Source organism: Somniosus microcephalus, chromosome 9 (genome assembly GCF_052327205.1).
Source record: "Somniosus microcephalus isolate GS21.2 chromosome 9, FLI_Smic_1.0, whole genome shotgun sequence".
In the NCBI taxonomy this organism is placed as follows: domain Eukaryota; kingdom Metazoa; phylum Chordata; class Chondrichthyes; order Squaliformes; family Somniosidae; genus Somniosus; species Somniosus microcephalus.
Genome location: NC_140995.1, coordinates 57,440,910 through 57,459,095, shown reverse-complemented (window position 1 = coordinate 57,459,095; position 18,186 = coordinate 57,440,910). Strand labels below are relative to the sequence as shown.

Sequence of the window (18,186 nt, the reverse complement as noted above, 5' to 3'; positions counted from 1 at the left end):
GGGTCGGGCTCAAATTGCAGCCCTGCCGGACGCCTCTTCTCTGGGTGAAGAAATCGGTGCGTTTGTCTCCAATTTTGACCCCGCATTTGTTTTTCAGATACATTGATTTAATAAGGTCATAGACTTTGCCCCCTATTCCACACTGAAGAAGTTTATAATAGAGCCCTTCGTGCCATATAGAGTCAAAGGCTTTCTTGAAGTCGATGAAACAGGCGAATATTTTCCCATTTTTTGTTTGGTGTATATGTTTTCCAATGAGGGTGTGAAGGGTATAGATATGGTCGGCTGTGCGGTGTTTTGGAAGAAAGCCTATTTGGTTTTTTCTGAGGATATTATGTTTGTTAAGAAAATCAAGTAATCTACTATTTAGAATACTGCAGAATAACTTCCCTAGACAACTGTTGACACAGATGCCGCGGTAGTTATTTGGGTCTGATTTGTTTCCACTTTTATATATGGGGGAGATTAGTCCTTGGCACCAGATATTGGGGAAACAGCCTGAGCGTAATATGATGTTGAATAGTTTGAGTATCGCACCCTGCATCTCCATATTGCTGAACTTGAGCATTTCATTTTTGATGTTGTCTGGGCCACAGGCTTTCTTTAGGTGGAGAGATTTTGTTTTTGTGGCCAGTTCTTTCCATGTGATTGGGGAGTCTAGAGGGTTTTGGTTGTCTTTAATTGTTGCTTCTAATGTGTGGAGTTTTTCTGTGACCTGATGTTGGCTTGGGTTTGTTTCGTTTATTGGGATGTCTTTGTAGAGGTTTTCAAAATGTGTTCTCCAGATGTCTCCATCTTGGATTGGTAATGCTTGCAATTGTGTTGTACTCAGGTTATTCCACATTTCCCAGAATTGTTTTGGATTGGTGGAGTTTTCAATTTCTTCGAGTATTTTGTGGGTATAGTTTTGTGTTTTGTTCCTAATGGTGTGTTTATATCTTTTGAGGGTTTCATTGTATCTAGTACGTAGGTCCGGATTGTTTGGTTGGTGATGCTTTTGGTTTGATATTTTTCTCAGGTCTTTTCTGGCATTTTTGCATTCGTGGTCAAACCATTTCTTATTTTTATTTTGTCTTTTGTGACGCTTCCTCTTCTGTTTCACAAGGTCGGCTTTTACAGCTGCCTCATGGAAGATCATATTTATATCCTCTATGGCCATGTTTACACCATCTCTGGTGATCTCGTATGGGTTTTCTTTAAATTTTGATATTTTACTTGTGAGATCAGGTGACTTTAGTGCTGTGATGAATTTTTCTCCACTGTCTGGGGCCCATCTGTATGTCTGGTTTATTTTATGGAGCTTACTGGGTTCCTTTTTTGTGTCTGTAGTTTGGGCAGAAAGTTTAAGGTACATATTTATTTGGTTATGGTCTGAGAGGGGGGATTGCTGCCTGACAGTGAATGAGTTGATATCGCAGGGGTCCAGGTCAGTGATTGTATAGTCCACCACACTAGACCCAAGAGTTGAGGAGTATGTGAGTCTCCCTAGGGAGTCCCCTCTGAACCTACCGTTAACTATGTACAGGCCTAAGGCTCGGCAGAGTTGCACTACCTCCCTACCGCTTTTATTTATTTCACGATCAAGGTTGTTCCGATTTGCGATGGCTGGTGTGACATCTAAAGGGGTCTGGCCAAACACATGGTTGTTTCCCTGTGGGTCTATGAAGTCAGGTTCACAACCGGTCCTTGCATTTAGGTCCCCACATATTATCACCTTTCCTTGGGCCTGGAAATGGCTGATTTCCATGTGGAGAGTATCAAATAACTCCTCTTCGAAATATGGCGATTCTATTGGAGGTATGTAGATCGCACATAAGTAAACGTCTTTTTTTGCTATTCCTATATTTTTATCTAGTTTTAGCCATACGTGTGATTTTCCCTGTTTTACCGGTGAGATGTGTTTGTCCAGTTCTCCCTTATACCACACCAATATTCCCCCGGAGGTTCTGCCCTTGCGTGTTTTAGTGTTCTTTACTGAGGGCACAATGATTTCATGGTACATTGGAGGACAGTGGGTCGGCACGTCCTTTTGGCACCATGTTTCTGTTAACACAATTATATCAATGTCTTTTATAGCTTTTAGGAATTCAGGGTCTGTACTCTCCCTCCCCAGTTTGTGTTTTCTCTCTCTCTCCCAGTTTGTGTTTTCTCTCTCTCTCTCCCAGTTTGTGTTTTCTCTCTCTCCCTCCCCAGTTTGTGTTTTCTCTCTCTCTCTCTCCCAGTTTGTTTTCTCTCTCTCCCTCCCCAGTTTGTTTTCTCTCTCCCTCCCCAGTTTGTGTTTTCTCTCTCTCCTAGTTTGTGTTTTCTCTCTCTCTCTCTCCCAGTTTGTGTTTCTCGCTCTCCCAGTTTGTTTCTCTCTCTCCCAGTTTGTGTTTTCTCTCTCTCTCCCTCCCCAGTTTGTGTTTTCTCTCTCTCTCTCTCTCCCAGTTTGTGTTTTCTCTCTCTCTCCCAGTTTGTTTTCTCTCTCTCTCTCCCCCAGTTTCTGTTTTTTCTCTCTCCCAGTTTGTGTTTTCTCTCTCTCCCAGTTTGTGTTTTCTCTCTCTCTCTCTGTTTGTTTTCTCTCTCTCTCTCTCCCAGTTTGTTTTCTCTCTCTCTCTCTCCATTTGTGTTTTCTCTCTCTCTCTCCCCGTTTGTGTTTTCTCTCTCTCTCTCCCAGTTTGTGTTTTCTCTCTCTCTCTCGCCCAGTTTGTGTTTCTCTCTCTCTCCCAGTTTGTTTTCTCTCTCCCAGTTTGTGTTTTCTCTCTCTCCTTCCCCAGTTTGTGTTTTCTCTCTCTCTCTCTCCCAGTTTGTGTTTTCTCTCTCTCTCCCTCCCCAGTTTGTGTTTTCTCTCTCTCTCTCTCCCAGTTTGTGTTTTCTCTCTCTCTCCCTCCCCAGTTTGTTTTCTCTCTCCCAGTTTGTGTTTTCTCTCTCTCCCAGTTTGTGTTTTCTCTCTCTCTCTCCCAGTTTGTGTTTCTCTCTCTCCCAGTTTGTGTTTTCTCTCTCTCTCCAAGTTTGTGTTTTCTCTCTCTCTCTCTCCAAGTTTGTGTTTTCTCTCTCTCCCTCCCCAGTTTGTGTTTTCTCTCTCTCTCCCAGTTTGTTTTCTCTCTCTCACAGTTTGTGTTTTCTCTCTCTCTCCCTCCCCAGTTTGCTTTCTCTCTCTCTCTCCCAGTTTGTTTTCTCTCTCTCCCAGTTTGTGTTTTCTCTCTCTCTCCAAGTTTGTGTTTTCTCTCTCTCTCTCTCCAAGTTTGTGTTTTCTCTCTCTCCCTCCCCAGTTTGTGTTTTCTCTCTCTCTCCCAGTTTGTTTTCTCTCTCTCACAGTTTGTGTTTTCTCTCTCTCTCCCTCCCCAGTTTGCTTTCTCTCTCTCTCTCCCAGTTTGTTTTCTCTCTCTCCCAGTTTGTGTTTTCTCTCTCTCTCTCCCAGTTTGTGTTTCTCTCTCCCAGTTTGTGTTTTCTCTCTCTCTCTCTCCAAGTTTGTTTTCTCTCTCTAACTCCCCAAGTTTGTGTTTTCTCTCCCTCTCTCCCAGTTTGTTTCTCTCTCTCTCCCAGTTTGTGTTTACTCTCTCTCCCTCCTCAGTTTGTGTTTCTCTCTCTCTCCCAGTTTGTTTCTCTCTCTCCCATTTTGTGTTTCTCTCTCCCAGTTTGTTTCTCTCTCTCCCAGTTTGTTTTCTCTCACTCCCTCCTCAGTTTGTGTTTCACTCTCTCCCAGTTTGTGTTATCTCTCTCTCCCTCCTCAGTTTGTGTTTCACTCTCTCCCAGTTTGTGTTTTCTCTCTCTCTCCCTCCCCAGTTTGTGTTTTCTCTCTCTCCCAGTTTGTGTTTTCTCTCTCTCTCTCCCAGTTTGTGTTTTCTCTCCCTCTCCCAGTTTGTGTTTCTCGCTCTCCCAGTTTCTCTCTCTCTCCCAGTTTGTGTTTTCTCTCTCTCTCCCTCCCCAGTTTGTTTTTTCTCTCTCTCTCTCCCAGTTTGTGTTTTCTCTCTCTCTCTCTCCCAGTTTGTTTTCTCTCTCTCCCAGTTTGCGTTTTCTCTCTCTCTCCCCCAGTTTGTGTTTTCTCTCTCTCTCCCTCCCCAGTTTGTGTTTTCTCTCTCTCTCTCCCCCAGTTTGTGTTTTCTCTCTCCCCCAGTTTGTGTTTTCTCTCTCTCTCTCTCCCAGTTTGTGTTTTCTCTCTCTCTCTCTCCCAGTTTGTGTATCTCTCTCTCTCCCAGTTTGTGTTTTCTCTCTCTCCCAGTTTGTGTTTTCTCTCTCTCCCAGTTTGTGTTTTCTCTCTCTCTCCCCCAGTTTGTGTTTTCTCTCTCTCCCAGTTTGTGTTTTCTCTCTCCCAGTTTGTGTTTTCTCTCTCTCTCTCCAAGTTTGTGTTTTCTCTCTCTCTCCCCAGTTTGTGTTTTCTCTTTCTCACCCCCAGTTTGTTTTCTCTCTCTCTCCCCCAGTTTGTGTTTTCTCTCTCTCTCTCTCCCCAGTTTGTTTTCTCTCTCCCCCAGTTTGTGTTTTCTCTCTCTCCCAGTTTGTGTTTTCTCTCTCTCCCAGTTTGTGTTTTCTCTCTCTCTCCCCCAGTTTGTGTTATCTGTCTCTCTCTCTCCCCAGTTTGTGTTTTCTCTCTCTCTCTCTCCCAGTTTGTGTTTTCTCTCTCTCTCTCTCCCAGTTTGTGTATCTCTCTCTCCCAGTTTGTGTTTTCTCTCTCTCCCAGTTTGTGTTTTCTCTCTCTCCCAGTTTGTGTTTTCTCTCTCTCTCTCCCAGTTTGTGTTTTCTCTCTCTCTCTCCCCCAGTTTGTGTTTTCTCTCTCTCTCCCAGTTTGTTTTCTCTCTCTCTCTCTCTCCCCAGTTTGTGTTTTCTCTCTCTCTCCCCCAGTTTGTGTTTTCTCTCTCTCTCCCCAGTTTGTGTTTTCTCTCTCTCTCTCTCCCCCAGTTTGTTTTCTCTCTCTCCCCCAGTTTGTGTTTTCTCTCTCTCCCCCAGTTTGTGTTTTCTCTCTCTCTCTCCCAGTTTGTGTTTTCTCTCTCTCCCCCAGTTTGTGTTTTCTCTCTCTCCCCGTTTGTGTTTTCTCTCTCTCTCTCTCCCCAGTTTGTGTTTTCTCTCTCTCTCCCAGTTTGTGTTTTCTCTCTCTCTCTCTCCCAGTTTGTGTTTTCTCTCTCTCTCTCCCCCAGTTTGTGTTTTCTCTCTCTCTCCCAGTTTGTGTTTTCTCTCTCTCTCTCCCCCAGTTTGTGTTTTCTCTCTCTCTCCCAGTTTGTGTTTTCTCTCTCCCAGTTTGTGTTTTCTCTCTCTCTCTCCCCCCGTTTGTGTTTTCTCTCTCTCTCCCAGTTTGTGTTTTCTCTCTCTCTCCCAGTTTGTGTTTTCTCTCTCTCCCCAGTTTGTGTTTTCTCTCTCTCTCCCAGTTTGTGTTTTCTCTCTCTCTCCCTCCCCAGTTTGTGTTTTCTCTCTCTCTCTCTCTCCGTTTGTGTTTTCTCTCTCTCTCCCAGTTTGTGTTTCTCTCTCTCTCTCCCAGTTTGTGTTTTCTCTCTCTCTCCCAGTTTGTGTTTCTCTCTCTCTCTCCCAGTTTGTGTTTTCTCTCTCTCTCTCTCCCCCAGTTTGTGTTTTCTCTCTCTCTCCCCCAGTTTGTGTTTTCTCTCTCTCTCTCCCAGTTTGTGTTTTCTCTCTCTCTCTCTCCCAGTTTGTGTTTTCTCTCTCTCCCTCCCCAGTTTGTGTTTTCTCTCTCTCTCCCCCAGTTTGTGTTTTCTCTCTCTCTCTCTCCCCAGTTTGTGTTTTCTCTCTCTCTCTCCGTTTGTTTTCTCTCTCTCTCCCCCAGTTTGTGTTTTCTCTCTCTCTCTCCCCCAGTTTGTGTTTTCTCTCTCCCAGTTTGTGTTTTCTCTCTCTCTCTCCCAGTTTGTGTTTTCTCTCTCTCCCTCCCGTTTGTGTTTCTCTCTCTCTCTCCCAGTTTGTGTTTTCTCTCTCTCTCTCTCCCAGTTTGTGTATCTCTCTCTCTCCCAGTTTGTGTTTTCTCTCTCTCTCTCCCCAGTTTGTGTTTTCTCTCTCTCCCCCAGTTTGTGTTTTCTCTCTCTCCCCCAGTTTGTGTTTTCTGTCTCTCTCTCCCTCCCGTTTGTGTTTCTCTCTCTCTCTCCCAGTTTGTGTTTTCTCTCTCTCTCTCTCCCAGTTTGTGTATCTCTCTCTCTCCCAGTTTGTGTTTTCTCTCTCTCCCAGTTTGTGTTTTCTCTCTCTCCCAGTTTGTGTTTTCTCTCTCTCTCCCCCAGTTTGTGTTTTCTCTCTCTCTCTCCCAGTTTGTGTTTTCTCTCTCTCTCTCGCCCAGTTTGTTTCTCTCTCTCTCCCAGTTTGTTTTCTCTCTCTCCCAGTTTGTGTTTTCTCTCTCTCTCCCAGTTTGTGTTTCTCTCTCTCCCAGTTTGTGTTTTCTCTCTCCCAGTTTGTGTTTTCTCTCTCTCTCTCCAAGTTTGTGTTTTCTCTCTCTCTCTCCAAGTTTGTGTTTTCTCTCTCTCTCTCTCCAAGTTTGTGTTTTCTCTCTCTCTCCCTCCCCAGTTTGTGTTTTCTCTCTCTCTCTCCCAGTTTGTGTTTCTCTCTCTCCCAGTTTGTGTTTTCTCTCTCTCTCTCTCCCAGTTTGTGTTCTCTCTCTCTCTCTCCCAGTTTGTGTTTTCTCTCTCTCCCTCCCCAGTTTGTGTTTTCTCTCTCTCTCCCCAGTTTGTGTTTTCTCTCTCTCTCCCCAGTTTGTGTTTTCTCTTTCTCACCCCCAGTTTGTGTTTTCTCTCTCTCTCCCCCAGTTTGTGTTTTCTCTCTCTCTCTCTCCCCAGTTTGTTTTCTCTCTCCCCCAGTTTGTGTTTTCTCTCTCTCCCAGTTTGTGTTTTCTCTCTCTCCCAGTTTGTGTTTTCTCTCTCTCTCCCCCAGTTTGTGTTATCTGTCTCTCTCTCTCCCCAGTTTGTGTTTTCTCTCTCTCTCTCTCCCAGTTTGTGTTTTCTCTCTCTCTCTCTCCCAGTTTGTGTATCTCTCTCTCCCAGTTTGTGTTTTCTCTCTCTCCCAGTTTGTGTTTTCTCTCTCTCCCAGTTTGTGTTTTCTCTCTCTCTCTCCCAGTTTGTGTTTTCTCTCTCTCTCTCCCCCAGTTTGTGTTTTCTCTCTCTCTCCCAGTTTGTTTTCTCTCTCTCTCTCTCTCCCCAGTTTGTGTTTTCTCTCTCTCTCCCCCAGTTTGTGTTTTCTCTCTCTCTCTCCCCAGTTTGTGTTTTCTCTCTCTCTCTCTCCCCCAGTTTGTTTTCTCTCTCTCCCCCAGTTTGTGTTTTCTCTCTCTCCCCCAGTTTGTGTTTTCTCTCTCTCTCTCCCAGTTTGTGTTTTCTCTCTCTCCCCGTTTGTGTTTTCTCTCTCTCCCCGTTTGTGTTTTCTCTCTCTCTCTCTCCCCAGTTTGTGTTTTCTCTCTCTCTCCCAGTTTGTGTTTTCTCTCTCTCTCTCTCCCAGTTTGTTTTCTCTCTCTCTCTCCCCCAGTTTGTGTTTTCTCTCTCTCTCCCAGTTTGTGTTTTCTCTCTCTCTCTCCCCCAGTTTGTGTTTTCTCTCTCTCTCCCAGTTTGTGTTTTCTCTCTCCCAGTTTGTGTTTTCTCTCTCTCTCTCCCCCCGTTTGTGTTTTCTCTCTCTCTCCCAGTTTGTGTTTTCTCTCTCTCTCCCAGTTTGTGTTTTCTCTCTCTCTCTCCCCCAGTTTGTGTTTTCTCTCTCTCTCCCAGTTTGTGTTTTCTCTCTCCCAGTTTGTGTTTTCTCTCTCTCTCTCTCTCCGTTTGTGTTTTCTCTCTCTCTCCCAGTTTGTGTTTCTCTCTCTCTCTCCCAGTTTGTGTTTTCTCTCTCTCTCCCAGTTTGTGTTTCTCTCTCTCTCTCCCAGTTTGTGTTTTCTCTCTCTCTCTCTCCCCCAGTTTGTGTTTTCTCTCTCTCTCTCCCCCAGTTTGTGTTTTCTCTCTCTCTCTCCCCCAGTTTGTGTTTTCTCTCTCTCTCTCCCAGTTTGTGTTTTCTCTCTCTCTCTCTCCCAGTTTGTGTTTTCTCTCTCTCCCTCCCCAGTTTGTGTTTTCTCTCTCTCTCCCCAGTTTGTGTTTTCTCTCTCTCTCTCTCCCCAGTTTGTGTTTTCTCTCTCTCTCTCCGTTTGTTTTCTCTCTCTCTCCCCCAGTTTGTGTTTTCTCTCTCTCTCTCCCCCAGTTTGTGTTTTCTCTCTCCCAGTTTGTGTTTTCTCTCTCTCTCTCCCAGTTTGTGTTTTCTCTCTCTCTCTCCCAGTTTGTGTTTTCTCTCTCTCTCTCCCAGTTTGTGTTTTCTCTCTCTCCCCGTTTGTGTTTCTCTCTCCCTCCCGTTTGTGTTTCTCTCTCTCTCTCCCAGTTTGTGTTTTCTCTCTCTCTCTCTCCCAGTTTGTGTATCTCTCTCTCTCCCAGTTTGTGTTTTCTCTCTCTCCCCCAGTTTGTGTTTTCTGTCTCTCTCTCTCTCCCCAGTTTGTGTTTTCTCTCTCTCTCTCTCTCTCTCCCAGTTTGTGTTTTCTCTCTCTCCCAGTTTGTGTTTCTCTCTCTCTCTCTCCCAGTTTGTGTTTCTCTCTCTCCCAGTTTGTGTTTTCTCTCTCTCCCAGTTTGTGTTTTCTCTCTCCCAGTTTGCGTTTTCTCTCTCTCTCTCTCTCTCTCTCCCCGTTTGTGTTTCTCTCTCCCTCCCGTTTGTGTTTCTCTCTCTCTCTCCCAGTTTGTGTTTTCTCTCTCTCTCTCTCCCAGTTTGTGTATCTCTCTCTCTCCCAGTTTGTGTTTTCTCTCTCTCTCTCCCCAGTTTGTGTTTTCTCTCTCTCCCCCAGTTTGTGTTTTCTCTCTCTCCCCCAGTTTGTGTTTTCTGTCTCTCTCTCTCTCCCCAGTTTGTGTTTTCTCTCTCTCTCTCTCCCAGTTTGTGTTTTCTCTCTCTCCCAGTTTGTGTTTCTCTCTCTCTCTCTCCCAGTTTGTGTTTCTCTCTCTCCCAGTTTGTGTTTTCTCTCTCTCCCAGTTTGTGTTTTCTCTCTCCCAGTTTGCGTTTTCTCTCTCTCTCTCTCTCTCTCTCTCCCCAGTTTGTGTTTTCTCTCTCTCTCTCTCCCCCAGTTTGTGTTTTCTCTCTCTCTCTCCCCAGTTTGTGTTTTCTCTCTCTCTCTCTCCCCCAGTTTGTGTTTTCTCTCTCTCTCCCCCAGTTTGTGTTTTCTCTCTCTCCCCCAGTTTGTGTTTTCTCTCTCTCTCTCCCCCAGTTTGTGTTTTCTCTCTCTCTCTCCCAGTTTGTTTTCTCTCTCTCGCTGTCCCAGTTTGTGTTTTTTCTCTCTCTCTCTCCCAGTTTGTGTTTTTTCTCTCTCTCTCCCAGTTTGTGTTTTCTCTCTCCCTCCCCAGTTTGTTTTCTCTCTCTCTCTCCCAGTTTGTGTTTTCTCTCTCTCTCTCCCCAGTTTGTGTTTTTTCTCTCTCCCAGTTTGTGTTTTCTCTCTCTCCCCAGTTTGTTTTCTCTCTCTCACCCCCAGTTTGTGTTTTCTCTCTCTCTCTCCCAGTTTGTGTTTTCTCTCTCTCTCTCTCCCAGTTTGTTTTCTCTCTCTCTCCCCCAGTTTGTGTTTTCTCCCTCTCTCCCTCCCCAGTTTGTGTTTTCTCTCTCTCTCTCTCCCCAGTTTGTGTTTTCTCTCTCTCACCCCCAGTTTGTGTTTTCTCTCTCTCTCTCTCCCCAGTTTGTGTTTTCTCTCTCTCTCCCCAGTTTGTGTTTTCTCTCTCTCTCTCCCAGTTTGTGTTTTCTCTCTCTCTCTCTCCCCAGTTTGTTTTCTCTCTCACCCCCAGTTTGTGTTTTCTCTCTCTCTCCCCCAGTTTGTTTTTTCTCTCTCTCTCCCCCAGTTTGTGTTTTCTCTCTCTCTCTCCCAGTTTGTGTTTTTTCTCTCTCCCCCAGTTTGTGTTTTCTCTCTCTCTCCCCCAGTTTGTGTTTTCTCTCTCTCTCTCCCAGTTTGTTTTTCTCTCTCTCTCCCAGTTTGTGTTTCTCTCTCTCTCTCCCAGTTTGTGTTTTCTCTCTCTCTCCCAGTTTGTTTCTCTCTCTCTCCCAGTTTGTTTCTCTCTCTCTCCCAGTTTGTGTTTTCTCTCTCTCTCTCTCCCAGTTTATGTTTCTCTGTCTCTCTCCCAGTTTGTGTTTGAGGACCTGAATGCAGTGCTGCAAGAAGTTCAATGACCTCACACCTTGTCACATCCCGCTTTCCCTTCATCCCACAATCTCTTCTGATCCACAAGCTGCAGATGGTGTAAGCATGCACCTCTTACATTGCCCCCTCCCCTCACCACAATTTTACTCTGGTGCCTTTCTCTTTTCAGATACCCAAGAACTGCAACCTGCCTAGGCAGTGGTGGAAGAGCAAGAAGACAGTGGTGATGAAGACACAACGTCACTCGATTTCACACTCGCAGCCACCAGCTCAGATACTGACACTGCGCGTAATTTAGAGGATAGCATAGAGGCGGGATCTGCATGTGGTGAGACAACGGACACGAGTGGCCTGCGCCCAGAGCAGGGGGCAAGGATAGCACAGGTATCAGCTCGCCGAAGTGCGAGGTCGCACATGAGTTCTGCTGCAGAGGACTCAGATGAGGACTGCAATGGGGCAGCTACAGAAGAAGACTGATGGGTATACACAATGAAATGCTTGGTACATTGGGAAGCGTGCCAGAAAGCCTGCATACAATGTCAAGAAGCACGGAGGAGTCCGGCACCAACTTGGCACCATGCTTTGTGCAGAGCTTGGATTCCATTATTTCCAGCATGAAAATGGTGGCCAACAAGCATGCTTGTGGACCCAACCATGATGTAACGTCTGATGTCTCAGCTATCATTGCAGCACAAGCAGCAGCCAAGAGTGCTCAGACTGCTGCCGTGCAAGGTCAGACAGCTGCCATCATGGCTGTGGATACCAGTGTTCAAAGGGGCTTGCAGGGTGTCGCAGCAGTCCAGCAATCTGTCCTCCAACAGATTACTAGGATTGCTGAAGCGTTGCCCCGGGGGAGTGGCAATGGTTCCATGGAGCACGAACCTGCTGTCCTATCTCAGGATGACGACATTCATCTTGCCACCCATGCCATCTGCCAGTGCCCTTGCTGTTGCCTGTCAGCCAGCCAGCCCAGTCTGCTGCTGCCCATGCCGAGATTGTGCAGTCCACCGTTGGCCCTTCTAGACCCAGAGCTGCTCAAGGTTGTGCTCCAAGGCCATCTGCAGTCTTCCCACTCAAAGTCAGCAGCCTTCCACAGCCATGCTGCAGCCACTGGGGTAGCACTACGTAGGAGCACTGGGACAGGCAAAGGCACATGGAAGACAGGCACTGAGGGAATGCACAAGGGTGATTAGTTTACATTTGTATGCAATATGGCATGGTTTGATTTATAAATTTGGTTTGGAACGTTTGTTTTGTGGAGGCTTTTATTTTTGCATTGTGGCCATGAGGACACTGTGATGGTCAGTGACAGATGGAAGGTAAGGAGTGTGGGACTGTTGGTGAATGGGAAATTGGGGTTGCCGTTATTGGTATCACAGTCGAATGAGTTCTTTGCGGACAGCTCGGGCAGAAAGGGGCTGTCTAGGATGCCTCCTCCCTCCTCCTCCTCAGTTGCTTGTCGTATAGCTGGTGATAAGGTATATGCCTTCATGATGGCGAGGTTGTGCAGCATGCAGCAGACCACCACGAATCTTGACACCCTCTCTACAGAGCACTGCAGGGCTCCTCCGCAGCGGTCCAGCACCGGAAGCATTGTTTCAGCACTCCAATGGTCTGCTCTATCACATTACGTGTGGCAGCATGGCCTTCATTGTATGCACGTCACGCACGTGTGCGTAGGTTGCGCACCAGAGTCATCAGTCATGTCAGCGGGTAGACCTTGTCGCCCAGTAGCCACCCTTTGGTTTGCCTTGGTGGCTGAAATGCAGCTGGCACAGCAGACTGCCACAGAATGAAGGCATCATGACTGTTGCCAGGATACTGGGCATTGACCTGCAGGATTCGCTGCCTATGGTCACACACCAGCTGGACGTTGAGGGAGTGGAATCCCTATCGGTTCCAGTAAATGGCAGAGTTGACATGCGGTGACTGCAAAGCGATGTGCGTGCAGTCAATGGCACCCTGGGGAAGGCTGCAATCCTAGCGAAGCCACGTGCTCGCTCCATCTGCTGGTCTCTGACAAGAGAGAATGAAATGTAGTCAGCTCTCTTTGAATAGAGTGCTTCAGTGACCTCCCTTATGCAACAGAGGAAGGCAAACTTCAAGATGTTGCAAATATCTCCAGCTCCAGTCTGGTAGGAGCCAGGCGCATAAAAGTTCATTGCCGTGGTCACCTTCACAGCCACTGGCAATGCAGTCCTTGCCCTGCTCTGGAGTTCCAGTTGTGGCTGCAGCAGGTGACAGATTTCAGTGAGGAAGTCTCACACATTGTTCCTCGCTGAAGTTCAGGTAGGATAATTGTTCCCTGAAGACCCTGGGCAGATAAGGCCTCTAGCTGAGAGCCCTTCTCTCCCCCGCCCACTCTGCTTTCGGCAGCTTGTCCAGCTCTGCGTGGCCTCTGTTCATTCTCCAAATCATGCTGTATTTCAAGGGGACTGACTACTACTGCACCCATGTCTGGCAGCAAGTGGTTTGTGCAGAAGCCTTGAAGTCAGGAAAAAATCCTTCAGCACCTGACACGTCACTTCCTGTAGACTTCTGCACCTTGAAGCAACTGTAGAAAGCACCAAACACTTGTAGAATCGTACCAACAGCCAGAAGAAATCAACCAGCAACTAATCTGTTGATGATCCCTTTAGATAGCGCTGGTGGGTCCTTCCTGCTGCTGAACGTGTGTTTAGCTGCGCGAGGTTAAGAGAGGGCACTAGCTGAAGCGTTGAGCTCCAAAATGGCAGTGCTGGTGTCAAATCAGCGTGACGTCATAATCTCCCTGCTCTGCATACCTCCGGCGGATGTTCACTGCACTGGCGCTAATGCCCTCACCAATATGGCATTTGGCGCGATTTGCCCTACAAGTGTGCGCGTGCACCGCGATAGCATTTTGGAGCTCTAAAGGCACTGATAGCACCCAAAAAACAGGCGCTAACGATCTGAATTTTGCGCCCATCATCTTCAGTCTGCAGCCTTTGACACAGTTGACCACACCCTCCTTCTTTAATGGCTCTCCACTGATCTCCAGCTGGGTGGGACTGCACTCGCCTGGTTCTATTCTCAGCTATCTAATCATAGCCAGAGAATCACCTGCAATGGCTTTTCTTCCCGCTCACACACCATTACCTCTGGTGTCTCCCAAGCATCTATCCATGGCACCCCCCTATTTATCATCTACATGGTGCCCCTCGGCGACATCATTCAAAAAAACAGGATGAGTAGAAATTTCCTCCAACTAAATATAGGGAAGACCAAAGCCATTGTCCTCGGTCCCCGCTCCATTTCCTAGCCACCGACGCCATCCCTCTCCCTGGCAACTGTCTGAGGCCGAACCAGACTGTTTGCAACCTTGGTGTTCTATTTAACCCCGAGATGAACTTCCGACCACATATCTGTGCCATTACTAAGGCCGCCTATTTCTACCAGCGGAATATCATCCGACTCCGCCCCTGCCGCAGCTTATCTGCCTCGGAAACCCTCATCGATGCCTTTGTTACCTCTAGACTTGACTATTCCAACGCACTCCTGGCCAGCCTCCCACATTCTACCCTCCGTAAACTTGAGGTCATTCAAAATTCTGCTGCCCGTGTCCTAACTCGCACCAAGTCCCGTTCATCCATCACCCCTGTGCTCACTGAGCTACATTGGCTCCCGGTTAAGCAACGCCCTGATTTTAAAATTCTCATCCTTGTTTTCAAATCACTCCATGGCCTCGCCCCTTCCTATCTCTGTAATCTCCTCCAGCCCCAAAACCCTCTGAGATACTGTGCTCCTCTAATTCTGGCCTCTAGAGCATCACCGATTTTAATCGCTCCACCATTGATGGCCGTGCCTTTCAGTTGCCAAGGCCCTAAGCTCTGGAATTTCCTCCCTGAAGCTCTCTGCCTCTCTTTCCTCCTTTAATACACTGCTTAAAAGCAGCAGAGCGGGGCTATAAAAGGCTCCAGAGACCAGGTAAGGCCTACCAGTCTCCGAACTCGGAACTCAGAGGGAAGGAGAGAGGTAAAAAGTAATCCAAGTGTGATGTCACCAGAAAGCAGGTAAGTGATTGGTTGGTAAGTATTTCTCTCTTTTTTAAGCTTAAACTCTGTGGTTTATAGTTTCTAAGGTGCGATATTCATCATCTAGAATCGGGGCAGAGGGTATTTAAAAATATTAATAAATTTAATTAATTACATAGAATGGGAGATCAGGTGATGTGTTGCTGCTGCAATATGTGGGAGCTGGTGAACACCATTGATGCTCACGGTGATCACATTTGCAGTAAGTGTTGGCTGCTCGAGGAATTCCGGCTCCGTGTTGAAGAGCTGGAGTCCGAGCTTCAAACACTGAGACACATCAGGGAGGGGGAGAGTTACCTAGACTCTGTGTATCAGGAGGTAGTCACACCAATTAGATTAATTAATTCAGATGTAGTCCGTGGCCAGGGTCAGGATGGTGTGACTAGAAGTGAGGCAGGTACGGGGATCCAGGAGGTAGTGTTGGAGGAGCCGCAGCCCTTGCTCTTGTCCAACAGGTTTGAGGCTCTTACTCCCTGTGAGGATGGGAACAGGGACTGCGGGGAGGATGAGCAACCTGGTCACAGCACCGTGGAGCGGGGGGCCATTCAAGTGGGGGGAGTTAAAAGAAATGTTGTAGTGGTAGGGGATAGTATCGTTAGGGGGATAGATAGAGTTCTTTGCAGCCGAGAGCGAGAGTCCCGAAGGCTGTGTTGCCTGCCCGGTGCCAGGGTTAAGGACATCTCCTCTGGGCTGGAGAAAAACTTGGAGTGGGAGGGGGAGGATCCAGTTGTCGTGGTCCATGTTGGTACCAACGACATAGATAGGACAAGGAAGGAGGTTCTGCTGAGGGAGTTTGAGCAGCTAGGGGCCAAATTAAAAAGCAGAACCACAAGGGTAATAATCTCTGGATTACTACCTGAGCCACGTGCAAATTTGGCTAGGACAAATAAAATTAGAGAGTTAAATGCGTGGCTCAAAGACTGGTGTGGGAGAAATGGGTTTTGCTTCTTGCGACACTGGCATCAGTACTGGGACAGGAGGGAGCTGTTCCGTTGGGACGGACTTCACTTGGCCAGTGCTGGGACTAGAATCCTGGCGAATCGAATAACTAGGGCTGTAGAGAGGGCTTTAAACTAGTTAGTGGGGGGGAGGTTTTAAGAGAGCGAAAAATAAAAATGACAGCGGAGAAGGCAATAGAGCAAGGTAGCAGTGGGGGAATTAAAAATCAGAGCGTGTCAGGAAGGGACAGAATGTATAATGATAAAGGTAAAGTAGTAAAAGGGGTAAAAGCAGGAATAAATTGTCAGAAAACATATTTGAAAGTTCTTTATCTGAATGCACGCAGCATTCATAACAAAATTGATGAGTTGACGGTACAAATAACTACACATGGGTATGATCTGGTGGCCATTACGGAAACATGGCTGCAAGATAATCATGACTGGGAACTAAACATACAAGGGTATTTGACAATTAGGAAGGACAGACAGGAAGGAATGGGAGGTGGGGTTGCTATGTTAATCAAGGATGGAATCACTGCAATAGTCAGAAATGATATTTGGCCAAAGGATCAGGATAGTGAAATAGTTTGGGTGGAGATAAGGAATAAGGGGAAAAAGTCACTAGTGGACGTAGTCTATAGGCCTCCTAACAGTTGCAACTCTGTTGGTCGGAGTATAAATCAGGAAATAGTTGGGGCTTGTAATAAGGGAACAGCTATAATCATGGGGGATTTTAACTTTCATATTGACTGGACTAATCAAATTGGGCATGGCAGCATTGAGGAAGAGTTCATAGAGTGTATTAGGGACGGGTTCCTTGAGCAGTATGTAACTGAACCAACCAGGGGGCAGGCAATCTTAGATCTGGTCCTGTGTAATGAGAGAGGATTAATAAAAAATGTCCTAGTAAAGGATCCCCTTGGAATGAGTGACCATAATATGGTTGAATTCCAAATTCAGTTTGAGGGTGAGAGAGTTGGATCTCAAACCAGCGTACTGAGCTTAAATAAAGGAGACTATGAAGGTATGAGAGTAGAATTGACTAAAGTGGACTGGGAAAACAGACTAAAGTGTAAGACGGTACAAGAGCAGTGGTCTACATTCAAGGAGATATTTCACATCTTTCAAGATAAATATATTCCACTGAGGAAAAAGGGGAGTAAAAGAAAAGACAGCCATCCGTGGCTTAGTAAAGTAATAAAGGATAGCATTCGACTAAAAACAAGGGCATATAAATTAGCCAAATCTAGTGGGAGGATAGAAGATTGGGAAGCATTTAAAAGCCAGCAAACAATAACTAAAAGATTAATTAAGAAAGGGAAGATAGATTATGAAAGTAAACTAGCAAAAAATATAAAAACAGATAGCAAGAGTTTCTACAGCTATATAAAAAGAAAAAGGGAGGCTAAAGTGAACGTTGGTCCCTTAGAGGATGGGACCGGGAAACTAGTGGTGGGGAACATGGAGATGGCAAAGACGCTGAACAAATATTTTGTATCAGTCTTTACAGTAGAGGACACTAAAAATATCCCAACACTGGACAAACAGTGGGCAATGGGGGGGGGAGGAGCTAAACACGATTAAAATCACTAAGGAGATGGTACTCAGTAAAATAATGGGACTTAAGGCGGATAAATCCCCCGGACCTGATGGCCTATATCCTAGGGTCTTGAGAGAAGTGGCAGTAGGGATTGTGGATGTATTGGTGATCATTTTCCAGAACTCCCTGGACTCAGAAAAGGTCCCGGCAGATTGGAAAACTCCTAATGTAACACCCTTATTTAATAAGGGAAGTAGACAAAAAGTTGGAAACTATAGACCAGTTAGCCTAACATCTGTGGTTGGCAAAATGTTGGAGTCCATTATTAAGGAAACAGTAACAGAGCATTTGGATAAACATAATTTAATAGGACAGAGTCAGCATGGTTTTATGAAGGGGAAGTCATGTTTGACAAATTTGCTCGAATTCTTTGAGGATGTAACATACAGGGTGGATAAAGGGGAACCAGTGGATGTAGTGTATTTGGACTTCCAAAAGGCATTTGACAAGGTTCCACACAAAAGATTACTGATCAAGATAAAAAATCACGGGATTAGGGGTAATATACTGGCATGGGTGGAAGATTGGCTATCTAACAGAAAACAAAGAGTTGGGATAAAGGGTTCGTTCTCGGGCTGGCAATCAGTAACTAGTGGTGTTCCGCAGGGGTCAGTGCTGGGACCCCAACTCTTTACAATCTATATTAACGATTTGGAGGAAGGGACCGAGTGCAACATATCCAAGTTTGCCGATGATACAAAGATGGGAGGGAAAGCAGTGAGTGAGGAGGACATAAAAAACCTGCAAAAGGACATAGACAGGCTAAGTGAGTGGGCAGAGATTTGGCAGATGCAATATAATGTTGGAAAGTGTGAGGTTATGCACTTTGGCAGAAAAAATCAAAGAGCAAGTTATTATCTAAATGGAGAGAAACTGCAAAGTGCTACAGTACAAAGGGATCTGGGGGTCCTGGTGCATGAAACACAAAAAGTTAGTATGCAGGTGCAGCAGGTGATCAGGAAGGCCAATGGAATCTTGGCTTTTATTGCAAGGGGGATGGAGTATAAAAACAGGGAAGTCTTGCTGCAGTTATACAGGGTATTGGTGAGGCCACACCTGGAATACTGCGTGCAGTTTTGGTTTCCATATTTAAGAAAAGATATACTTGCTCTCGAGGCGGTTCAGAGAAGGTTCACTCGGTTGATTCCAGAGATGAGGGGGTTGACGTATGAGGAAAGGTTGAGTAGGTTGGGACTCTACTCATTGGAGTTCACAAGAATGAGAGGCGATCTTATCGAAACATATAAGATTGTGAGGGGGCTTGATCGGGTGGATGCGGTGAGGATGTTTCCACTGATGGGTGAGACTAGAACTAGGGGGCATAATCTTAGAATAAGGGGCTGCCCTTTCAAAACTGAGATGAGGAGAAACTTCTTCACTCAGAGGGTAGTAAATCTATGGAATTTGCTACCCCAGAGAGCTGTGGAAGCTGCAACATTAAATAAATTTAAAATGGAGATAGACATTTTCCTAACAGATAAGGGAATTAGGGGTTACGGGGAGAGGGCAGGGAAGTGGACGTGA

The 18,186-nt window shown here is 46.2% G+C and overlaps 1 protein-coding gene across 16 annotated transcripts in view; it reads right to left on the bottom strand.

Moving 5' to 3' along the window:
* rims1a (regulating synaptic membrane exocytosis 1a) overlaps positions 1 to 18,186 on the bottom strand; it is a 1,194,810-nt gene that overhangs the window by 217,247 nt on the left and 959,377 nt on the right. The gene's annotated exons all lie outside the window — the stretch shown is intronic.